At 40.9% G+C, this 12859-nt stretch overlaps 1 protein-coding gene across 1 annotated transcript in view; it reads left to right on the top strand.

The window, feature by feature from the left end:
* The window catches only part of LOC146981052 (transmembrane protein 132D), a 273658-nt gene that overhangs the window by 83721 nt on the left and 177078 nt on the right, over positions 1-12859 (top strand). The window lies entirely within an intron of this gene.

Genomic DNA, 12859 nt, shown 5'->3' with positions numbered 1-12859 from the left:
ACTGTACAAGACCGTTCAGGTACTTTGCATCAGAGATAAAAGGACATAGATGCAAATTATTATAGACAGAAGAATCAAATCAACTATAAATACACAAATTGTTGGAGGAAAAATAACCACAGTGTAAAATTATATCCTTCCGTTGATAGCTGCAGCCATGTTAACAGAAAAGTTAAGTGTTCCTCAACCTTTAAAAAAAGAAAAGAAAAGCCCTTTTAATAACAGCCTGAAGGAGTGGTGGCATTTTGTCTGAGTGGAAATCAATGGGCTGCAATTAGATGGTCGATGCTGAATGCTCCACACTGTAACAGGATGTAACATTATTGATGTATTTACCTTAAAGGTAACCTGTGCAGTTTTTGTTTTCCCTTCTAAATTGCGTTTTGTGTCCATCGGTGAATATGCAACGTATGTTGTTAATCACACACTGAAAACTTACAAATGTGAATAGGAGAGTCCCCTCGTTGCTGTGGAAAGCTGGCTATCCATACTAATACATTTACATTTTCAAAATACTCTTTTCAGATTTTAGCTCCACATTAGAAATGATGGTAGATGATAATCTACCTGAATTAAAAAGAGTGGGGACAGAAAAGGGAAGAGGGGAAGTAGGAGGAAGCGATAACTTTTTTCTAACCTCCGACTTCGCTGTAGTGTTAATAAATGATTGTATTATCCATTCATTCATTCATTACCCTTATTGTTTCACTTTTGTGGTTTTAACTCCTCCCCTTTGCTACAGTACTACTTCCCAAGACACACATGAATAGCTCAAACCATCTTACAGCACCTTTAACATACAGTACACCAATATATCTCTATTTATAAGTCTGTCATACCTTGTCTTGTATCAATAGTTTGTGCTTGTCTATTTGTCTTATCACCTTGTTGTTGTCTCTGTTGTTTCTCACTTTTTTTTTACCTGTTGCTCCTCCATCACTTCACAAAAAACAAAAAACAAAAAGTGCACATGCACTAGACATGCACATGCCTCTGTAAACAGGAAGCTGGCTGTTGATCGCTTGGTTGCAGAATGTGCGATAAAGATTTCCTGACATCGGAGATTATTTAGCCGTATAAAATGCAGAATTTAATTGCACAACAGCTGCTAATAAAGACATCGAGGTCAGCAGCGCTTTTCTAGTTCGTCATTCATGTCGCATTTTCCACAGACAGTCGAGTCTGACGCTGTTGTGTTTTCATCCAGAAAAGGGTCACATGACAGGAGCGAGACGAATCGGTGCAGGATACGTGATGACTCAAATCAGAAAGAGAACGTGGGCGTCTGCGTCAGTGAATCTAAAAGTCTCTGTTTTAGGGGTTCAAGAACAAAAGTGACACATGAGTGGGGGTGAAGCCTGATACTATATCAAACATTTACTGAAAAAAATAAAAAATAAAATAAAAAAAACATGGAGTTATCCAACTAACCAGCTTTTTGACTTCCTGCTCTGAAACTCCTCCGCCTTGTTTGAGTCATTCATTTCATTTCTCCATTGCTCCTCTGTCTCTCTTCCTCTCTCTTTGGGACATATTCCATCAATGACGCATGTGCACAAACTGTGTCACAGCAACTAAATGTGTGTGTGTGCGTATGGTGAGCAGACATACAGTGTAATGGCTGATATTAGTCTTGTCAACACAGGCCTCACTGCCTCAGACATGCAGGTCCACATATAATGCTTGTTACAGAAATGCACTCGTCTTCTTATCACATCTAATCTGTCTAATCTGTGACTTTCACTCATCCACTCACTCCTTCCTCTCTCTCTTCACTTTCTTTCTTCAGCTCCTCTATGCATTTGTCTCCATTAACTCGTGTCTTTTCCTCCTCCTTTGTTTGGTGTCCCCACTCATCTTCCCTCACTCTCCTCCACTTCCTCGTCCTCTCCTGTCTGTCCTCTTCCTGTCAAGCTCGTCCTTCACTTTCTCCTCTTCCCATCCTTCACTTCTCTGCCTCCTCCTTTGTCTGACTTTCTTTTTCTCCTTCCCTTTTCGACAACCCGCTCTCCCTGAAAGAAACTCATCTTCCACATTGCGATCCACCATCCTTTCATCCTTTCCTCTCCTCTCCTCTCCTCGACTCTCCCTAGCTACTTAGTTCCTATTGGTCCATTAAGTCAGTTGCGGCTGCGACTCCTTTAGCCCCTTCATAAGCAGCTTTTACAAGTTGTGCTTCCTGGCTGTGGACCACTGGACGGTAGAATTGAATGGCACCAAGACCCAGTGGATTTATCCCTCTTTCATATCCCCAGCCTGAAACACACAGGCTTTTCTTCACAGCTGTGTTTTACTTCTACGCCTTTTGTTAATCACTCTTATTGGCTGCCGTGTCTGTGGTGATAACCTAGACACAGTTATACTGTAGCATACATGGTTTACAGCCTGTTTTCAATAACTACACACAAAAGTCTTCTCTCTTTCTGCCTAATGGATATAACCAAAGGTCAAATATTCAAGAGTGTTGAATGAATGGCACTCAACCTACTGAAACACTCTTCTTTTTTTCATTTTCATTTTCCTTTATTTGATATTTGACTCCAAACTCATTTCACTATCTCTGAGACCTCACACAGTAGCTCTCAAACTCTTTTATAGTTGAATAAATTACAGAATTTATGTATCTCTTCTATTAGCACATGTTTGCTTTTTATGATGCAGTGGAAAATAAATGAAAGTGCCATTCCCTTGTCCTTTAGGCTACTACATGCTGACGGTGCTATTACATAACAATATAATAATGTTGGAGGAAAGTTTTGGCGGCAGCGACACAGTTGAACATACAGTACATGAATTCATGCCCTTTGTATGTGTGAGAAGTCGCCTGGCATGGCTACTTCAACAACACTATAGTCACCTCTCTCACTACACGACTGTGTTTTAAGGTAATGATTGAGCATGTATGAAGGAGTGGGAGTTTATCATTTCCCCCCACGCTGCCCCTCCATTTCCCCTCTGTGCTGCTCGACTTCCTCTCTGAGGTCTTTCCTTTCTTCGCCTGTTTCTGTCCCTCTCAGTCATACAGGTAAAAGCCAGTGAATTAGAATATTTTGAAAAACTTGATTTATTTCAGTAATTGCATTCAAAAGGTGTAACTTGTACATTATATTTATTCATTGCACACAGACTGATGCATTCAAATGTTTATTTCATTTAATTTTGATGATTTGAAGTGGCAACAAATGAAAATCCAAAATTCCGTGTGTCACAAAATTAGAATATTACTTAAGGCTAATACAAAAATGGGATTTTTAGAAATGTTGGCCAACTTAAAAGTATGAAAATGAAAAATATGAGCATGTACAATACTCAATACTTGGTTGGAGCTCCTTTTGCCTCAATTACTGCGTTAATGCGGCGTGGCATGGAGTCGATGAGTTTCTGGCACTGCTCAGGTGTTATGAGAGCCCAGGTTGCTCTGATAGTGGCCTTCAACTCTTCTGCGTTTTTGGGTCTGGCATTCTGCATCTTCCTTTTCACAATACCCCACAGATTTTCTATGGGGCTAAGGTCAGGGGAGTTGGCTGGCCAATTTAGAACAGAAATACCATGGTCCGTAAACCAGGCACGGGTAGATTTTGCGCTGTGTGCAGGCGCCAAGTCCTGTTGGAACTTGAAATCTCCATCTCCATAGAGCAGGTCAGCAGCAGGAAGCATGAAGTGCTCTAAAACTTGCTGGTATACGGCTGCGTTGACCCTGGATCTCAGGAAACAGAGTGGACCGACACCAGCAGATGCCATGTCATCACATGGCACCCCAAACCATCACTGATGGTGGAAACTTTACACTTTACTTTACACTTTACACTTTCCTGAGATCCAGGGTCAATGCAGCCGTATACCAGCAAGTTTTAGAGCACTTCATGCTTCCTGCTGCTGACCTGCTCTATGGAGATGGAGATTTCAAGTTCCAACAGGACTTGGCGCCTGCACACAGCGCAAAATCTACCCGTGCCTGGTTTACGGACCATGGTATTTCTGTTCTAAATTGGCCAGCCAACTCCCCTGACCTTAGCCCCATAGAAAATCTGTGGGGTATTGTGAAAAGGAAGATGCAGAATGCCAGACCCAAAAACGCAGAAGAGTTGAAGGCCACTATCAGAGCAACCTGGGCTCTCATAACACCTGAGCAGTGCCAGAAACTCATCGACTCCATGCCACGCCGCATTAACGCAGTAATTGAGGCAAAAGGAGCTCCAACCAAGTATTGAGTATTGTACATGCTCATATTTTTCATTTTCATACTTTTCAGTTGGCCAACATTTCTAAAAATCCCTTTTTTGTATTAGCCTTAAGTAATATTCTAATTTTGTGACACACGGAATTTTGGATTTTCATTTGTTGCCACTTCAAATCATCAAAATTAAATGAAATAAACATTTGAATGCATCAGTCTGTGTGCAATGAATAAATATAATGTACAAGTTACACCTTTTGAATGCAATTACTGAAATAAATCAAGTTTTTCAAAATATTCTAATTCACTGGCTTTTACCTGTATGGTGACCATTCGAAATTGCTCTTCACACTTCTCTGCATCTGCCACCATACACACACACAGGCTCAGAGGAGACTGAGTGCAAAGACCTCCAAGTGCACACGCTCTGACATGAATCACATGTCACAGTCACAAAATTCACACCCACAATTCCCAAAGTCCTCCTCCTCCTCCTCCTACTGCCATCCTTGCCTTCCTGCACTGGATCTTTCAATCAAGTCCACTTTGCCTCCTTTTCCCTGTTCCTCAAGGAGAGTCTGCAAATGGATGGACAGAGTGAGGGAGACGGATAAGGAAGTTGGTGGAGGGGGTGGGGGGAGTTTTGATTATAGAAAATGGGAAAGTACTGTATAAAGAGAGGCACAAGCCGTAATAGCGAAGGGGGGAATAAGCTGGAAAAGCAAATGGTATATTTCATTTTAACCTCAGGGGGAGACGTCTCTTGGGAATTGCAGAGGCCATAATTACAGCCCTTACCAAGCAGAACAGCCAAATACACTGTGTGTACTAAAAGTAATAATGTGGAACGTAACATCCTGACCCGACAGTGTGGTAAGGAAGGTTCATATTGTGTAGTCTGAGGGAATAAAACAAATAAAAGAACAAAAGTAATTTTGTTATTGATTATCTTAAATGTAAAATTAATAATTCACTAATCATCCATAATTAATCTGGACGTGATTCTTGTTTTTTGGTTGTACGCTAAAGAAACAAAGAAAACAAAACCTCACACACCAAAGCTAAACACCGCAAAATTAAAGACAAGTACAAAATTAAAATAAAATATAACTGTTTAACTATAATAACTACGATTAAAAGAATAGCTGTGGTTTAGAAGGTAGAGTAGGTCGTCCACAAAGGTTGGTGGTTTGATTCCCGGCTCTTCCAGTCCACATTTTGAAGTGTCCTTGGGCAAGATACTGAACTTTTAATTGCCCCTGATGTAGCATCCATGTGTGTGTGTGTGTAAATGTGGCTTCAATTGCAAAGTGATTTGAGTGGTCAATAAGACTAGAAAAGTACAACATGAGTCATTCACCCACTTAAAGTTTTCCTTATTCCTTCAATTTGTCCTCATTCAAAGTCTTTTTGTAACTTCGAAGTACTTTAAATGATGGGACAATTAAGTGTATGTGTGTGTGTAGTTTCCATTATGAAGACAAATGAGATTAAATCGTCATCTTAAAGATATCAGACATAAGTCTAGAATGTAAAGAAAACCACGAGCGCGTCGCAGAGTGACGTGAGTTCATGGGCGGGGGGCAGGTGATTTATATGACAAGTGTTCCTCGCCGTCCCATTAAATTACACCTATGGAAAGGTGTAATGACAAAAACAGGCAGAGACAGACTGAGAGGGACAAAGAGGCTAAAGACAAACAGCGGCGAGGAAAGCTAATATGGGGAGGTGTAGAGGAAGAAATTGAGAAAAAGAGGCAGATGGATAGAAAGAGAAAGGGGGATATTGGGTCCAAGCAAGTTGTGTTGTGGGAAGGAGGAGGGGGGGGATTAGTGGCAGCGGAGAGAGATGGTAGTCAGACCATATCTGGGGAAATGTGACTCCACTGACCCAATGACAGGGATATCAATCAACAAGTGGATGTGTGTGTATATGTGTGTGTGTCGGGGGGAGTATCAGGGATTATTCCACCAGGGGGGGGAGAGAAAATCCTCTGGGCACTCCACGGACAAGGACAAAGTCAAAGGTAACTTAATCACAATTACACAAACTGCTGCAAAGCTTTTTCATGTTAGAATGAATTCCAATTAGCAGCATTAGTCCTCGATTAAAGAGTCTGGGCAGTCAGCACTTTGATATTTGAGATTTCAAAGCAAAATAAAACAACCAAGAGAGTTTCAAAGAGAACAAATAGCTCTCCAATTGAAGGGGGAACTGGTCCGAAAATGGCCCAAGGAAGATTTTTTTTTAATCATGGGAGCAGGACTGGCTTTTATAAACATGATTATGCAGAAAAATTGCATCAGTGGGGATAAACTGCAGCCATAAAACAAACACATACAGTTTCAGGTGCAGAAAGAAATCACAGGTATCCATTAGAAGTTGCCTCATAGTCTCCGTCTTGCAGGTCTGTTGCACTGGGTTTCATAATGCTGCCAAGGTGTGGGTCTTCCTTTCTCCAGCTAATTGGCATCCGTCTTACGGTATCCGTCTCTGTAAATTGTTTGCGTTACAACCAAGCTTTTAGCAGACTGGTTCAACTGTCAGATCCCCCCCCTTCCCAAAAAAATCTCTTGACACATAGTTTGGTTCAGAAACGTTCACTTCGACCTCAGAAACACCTTCCAGACACTAACTCCACATTTTGTAACACTGGTTTTCAGTAATTCTTTCAGAGCGTCTGAGCTCAGGCCCATCACTCCGACATCAGGGGTCATATCCTCAGATTCCTCTTCTCCTGAGCCATACTCTCAATTGATATACACTTTTAACAAGGTTAGCTTTAACATCAGCAAATTTAAGGATAGAGCAAGTCAGAAGACAGAGAGACGGACAGAGAGAGAGAGAGAGGGCTGTGAGAGCAAGAGACGGAGAGACCACCAAAATAAACTCCAAGCTTGTGATGAATGCTCTGCTCCGAAATAGAAACCTCATCCCTCTCTCATCCTCTTTTCACCCTGTTATCTCTCCTCCACCACCAGTCCTCCTTTCCTTTCTTTCAAATCTCAGCCCCATCTCTGTCCATGTATCTGTCTGTATCTCTCTCTCACTCCATATCTCTTTGCGTCTCTCTCTCTCTCTCTTTCTCTCTCAGATAGCGTGCCATCTGTGTGATCAATGGAATTCATTCTTTTCAGGAAATTCACCCGTGATGGGTTTTTTCTTTTTTCTTTGCTGTGTCTGTGCCTTTATGTTTATTTATTTCTTTTTTTTTCTCCCTTTTTTGGGGGAGGGGAGGGGGTGCAATTTGCTTCTGTGGATAAAAGCCTTGACTGAAGCAAAAGCAAAACAGACGTTTTGATGTTTTCCATCAAACATAAGTCAGTTTTGGACAACTGTGCTGTGTTTTAATGTTGTACAAAGGAGGAAAACAGTAGTAGAATGTTCACTCTGGCTGTGAGCGTGGAAACGCTTTGCTCAACAGTTAACAGCCTCAGATTAAATAAGTTTTTAAGTTTGCATTATCACATATGCAGATGATTCTGTGTTTTTTCTTGAAGAGTATAAGAGCAACTTCGTGGTCCTGTGGATGATGATTTTGTGGCTTGCAGTGATGCGTCTTTTCTCCATTTAAATGAGTCTGAAACTAATAAAAACAGCAACAAAACAACCAGGATCAAAGGTGCTGACATTGGGCTGTTGGAAACGTTATCAGCACATGTTGTACTTGACATCAAACTGTGTTTTGAACCTCTTGTTGCTTGCAGAAACATCTGCACTGTGGTGTTGAATCAGTTTTAATGGTCTGCATTGTTACCCTGCTTTGGTTATTTGACTGTAAGGTTTAAAGGAGCAGTTACGCCCTGCTTACAGACCTCTATAACAGACAGGTGTTCAGACCACCACCCTCTTTGGTCGTCTGTTTCGACTGATTGAGAACCAAGAGATACAAGTTTTCCTTTGTTCCTTGCTGCTATTTGTTTTTCCTGCTCATTCGCACAGGCTACTTTCTTTACCCCTGCTCTTTGACGTTAATGAATGAACTCTTAATGCGGTAACCATGGCATACTCTCTGTTGATATCCATGAGCGTTGGTCCAGTGTGAGTTTATGTTTTTATCATTGTTGCAAAATTAGTTCCCCTGAAAAGGACAATTGATATACTTTTTAACTTTTGAACTGTGATCAATTTTATGTTTTTCCTTTTCTTTTATTTCCTTTTTTTCCTCCACAACAAATTAAATGCCAGTTTTAAGAAAAGACCTAAGGAAGAAAAATGGGAGGACTGGCACATAAAGCCCCAAACAGATGGAGGGGGAGCAGAGAGCGGAGGTAGTTTGTTTGACGATTGTCATACATGAAGGGAAATTGGAGCGAGCTGAAAATCATGAATAACGTTCTGGGGACCGTTGTCGCCTTCTGCTTCGGGAAGATGGGGCATTCATGGTGTGGCCTGATGGAAACGTATCTCAAAGTTTATTTAGAAAAGTGAAATAGAGCTGTGGGTTATGTGTGTGTGTGTGTGTGTGTTTAAGTTCACGTTGCTGTTGCATGGCTGGATGCTCAAACCTGATATGAAAGACTCACGTATGTGTGTGTGTGTCTGTCTGTCTGTAATTAAACATAGAAATCTGAGTCAATATTTAACCAACACAATATTGAGCAGCACTGATACCGTTATCACATCTTGGTATCTTCCCTTTTCTCTCATACCCATCTGGCTTTGCTTCTTTCTTCCTCTCTTTCTTCCTGTCCTACACGCTCCACTGTGTTCTGATTATTGGCTGAGTGTGTGTGCGTGTGTGTGTGTGTGTACTCGGAAATAAAGCAGGATGGGCACTTTTTTGGGGGTGGAGAAAGGATCACAGATGGGCCTTGTCAAATCTCTGTACATCTGGCTTTGTTCCTGTCCAGTTTTCCAGATACACACAAACACACACACACAAACACACCTACGTATATACAATATTGCCTCAGTGAGGATATATGCACATATACACTTTCACATTTCAGAAATACATGGACTTGGCTAACCATGCAATGCATGCACATTGCACATGTATAGTCATTTACACATATACATATAAACATTTGCTCTATCTTACACACACATTGTGCAGCAGGACGCAGCGGGTATGGACTCCTGTTGTGCTTGGTGGTTGCCAAAGTAATGACGCCAGGGAATCTGGACCATGCCAGGTTCAATGGTAGCCAATGTCCCACCAGTGCTCGAACACCAGATTTCAGGGGGACCAACCTTGACTTAGCAGTAGAGCGCCGCCTGTTGGGCTGAGACCAACCTGCCTCCCAGGTCTGAAGGTTATACGTGTGATGATGTTTCTTCACATAAGATGAGTTTTTAACAGCAAAAACAAGTCATCATGAGAATGGATATATAAAGGAAACAAATGTGACCTACAGTAAGATACTGTAATAGGTCTCTATAATCTGTCTTTTCCTGTTTGTATCATAATGTTTATGACTTCATCCAAGGGTCAACCTTTGCCAGTGTGTGTATGTGTGTGTGTGTCCACAGGAGTCTTTTGAAGCATATGTCCCAATCCCGGACAGGGACCTCGAACAGCTGACACACACACTCTCTCTCTCTCTCTCTCACACACACACACACACACACATGCACATGCAGGCCTTTGCGCCTCAAGGACACCGATGATAATAGGGGAGAAAAACTGGAGCCCACTGAGGCTAATGTGCTGATGTGCTCTGACCACACGACCTATCTGTCAGTCAGCAGTGGGTGGTTACAAACTACATTTCAGAATTCACTCTGGCTACATTTCAGCCAGCACGTGACTCTTAACCTCTAATGAGAGAAGGCTCCAAAACATGAAGTGCCCTCACCGACCCCCGTGCTGCGAGCATTCATTTGCATTATGTCGACCTCTGATGGTACATGAACTTACATTTTATTAAAGTACTGATGAAGCCAAGGGAGCTGTATATTTTAATGTATTATTAATATGGGAGAAATTGAATTTTTCTTTTCTTATTCTGGATGTCCTTTCATGACCCAAACAATTTACCATAACGATTATGTAAGGCTTCTTAAAGGTCCCAGATTGGACATAGTTAGATTTCCTGTCTTTTCTGTCTAGATTCTAAATTGATACTTTAATTTAATAGGTATCGGGCCTCAGTCCATATCGAAATTGAAGAATACAGTCCTGTCTTCAGACATTGAGCCTTAACATGAGCTGTAAGGACTTTAGTAACTTTGTGATGTCACAACAAAGCAGTTGTGTAGGCTCTCAGTCATGGCCTAAGCCCTGCCCACCACGACCCATCATCCAACCTTGCAGGATTTTTTATCTGCTACATTTTTATTTGATGCTGCAGAAAACAGACAGCCAATCAGAACAGAGGCTCAGAGTCTCCTTTCTTCTGATTGGCCCACTGAACTGCTGAGGTCCAGAAAGAAGCAGCTGAAGAGAGTTGTTGAACTGCCTTGACATACAGTATAATTTTTGGTTCTCATAACCACAAATGCATCTTCTTATGGAGCGACACTTCAAATGCAACGCTATAAAAGTGTAAAAATTTGAGATCTAAGGATCATCAGGATGCAGTTGTTCCGCTCCTCATATGCCATTGTCTTAAATTTCACTCCAAACCTTTATTGACACTGTATGCTATGTATAGTGTGTTGGTGCATCCATCTTCTCAAGAAAGTTTTCTGGAACAACTATCGAGACAAGTTGGTGTCATTCGGAGTGAAGTGTATGCATATGCAGTCATCCTGTGTAACGTAAAAATGCCACTATCTCCAATCTGTTGTGTATGCACCAAGTTTCCTCTCTCTTCTTTCTCCCTCCCTCTTTTGTCTCACTTTATTTTGGTTTGCTTTTTCCTCTGCCTCACTCTTCTCTGCCTTTTTTTATTGCTCTCTCTTCCTTTCTCTCTTTCTCTTCGCCTGTCTCTTTCACTCTAATCTTATCCCTACGTGCCCACGCACCATAACCAAACCAGCCTGCTTATTCATGTTGCACTGAGGTATCACTTTATTTCTGTGCTATTATTTTTTTGTGAAGTCGCCTCAGTATGACTTGCCCCAGACAGCGCTATGCTGTCCCACCCTCATTATATTTTCACACTCTGCTACCCTAGGACACGAATATTCACACACACACATTTCCACACAAACCCACTGCTGTGTGTCTGTGTGTGTGTGTTTTCTTTTGTGAGGTTCAATGGAAAACCTCCAATCTTTTTTGTATATAAAAATAAATGCTAGTTTGTACTCCATATAATTTTACTCTTATTTACAGCAGTAGCCTTTCCATGCACTCATGTCCTGTAAATGTTATTTCATACTATGTTATTTTCCGTTGTCTTTGGCTACAATTTTGACATGAAGTTCAACGTATTGCACTTTAGGTTTAATCCACTATAAACATGTGGTTTATGATGATGATTTTGCTATTACCTATTCAGGTTTTTGTTTTGCTTGTTATGTTAAAGAGCAACAAGCTTTTTGGTCATCTGGAATCAGCCATTATATCAGCCTCTTCAAAAAACAAAACAAAAAAAACACTGGACTCCATTGACAAGAACAGCAATTTTCCCCTGCAGAACATGAGAGTTACTACTGCAGAGTCTGATGCTTGATCAGCTAGTTTGTTTCCGTTATTGCATGAATTGAATATTTCTTCCACCACTGATTGTCACACAATAACACAGCACACACACACATAATGCAATAAAGCTCACCAAGAGCAGAATATCAACATGTTGTGTTGTGTGATGTGAAAATCAATCTTTTATCAGTTGAGTCTTGTGGATTTTGAGCCGATTGCTAAAACAGAGGTTTGTGCATTTTAAGTTAAAGGATCTTATTCTTTAACAAAAAAGGCCAATTTGTGTATGAATTGATTGCAGTTAGTTACCTGATCCTGATACACATGTTGCTAAATGTACAGGAGGGGGGTAAAAAACAAATATATAAAAATCTCATATGTGACATTACTTGTGCAGAAAATAGTAAAAATAGCGTTCAAACAGGATTTCATCATTAATTGTAAGAAGCTAATTAAAAATATGAGTTGTAGGTGCCTTGTAAGTTTCCTTTAACTCAACCCCAAACCCAAGTGATCTCATGTCAGCAGTATAGCTAACACTCATATCAGAGTTGACAATAAGTGATCAGTTTGGTCGTTCAGTGCCTTGCACAATATAACGCTGACAAACCAAACAGAGGATTAATAACAAATACTGAGTGATGGAGGATTAAGGGATAGGGATCAAAACTCCTTCCCATCACAGCGCACTCGGTGTAACCCCTTGTCCTCTTTGGAAATGAGATACTGAACCAAAACCCCAGTAATCCCAGGATCCAAACACCCAGTCTTTGTGAAATGTCTGGTAAATACAGCAGGAGATGAATAAGAGAAAAAAAAAGTGAATGTAAATATATGGAAATAAACTGACAAAGAGCAGTATGTCATGTCTGATAGTGTGTTTGCAGGTGTAATGCTTTTTGAAACAAGAATAAAAAAAAAAAAATAAACAGCCTTGTATTAATGCAGAGCCCTGTGTGCTGCTGAGTCTGTGCTGATCAGTCTTGTGTACACGACTCGGAGCTAATGTGTTTATGCTCATTTCTCCTGGTAGGGAAACTGTAAGGAAACACCCTGTACTGTGGTGTATGTTGTGTCAGCGCGTTGTAATGCCCGTGTGAATTTATGTGAAAAAAGCTGATAGATGTGAACGTGTGTTTATATTAGTG

Source organism: Trachurus japonicus, chromosome 9, assembly GCF_045865225.1.
Source record: "Trachurus japonicus isolate A0001 chromosome 9, Traja_1.0".
In the NCBI taxonomy this organism is placed as follows: Eukaryota; Metazoa; Chordata; class Actinopteri; order Carangiformes; family Carangidae; genus Trachurus; species Trachurus japonicus.
This window is presented reverse-complemented; position numbering and strand designations above follow the sequence as displayed.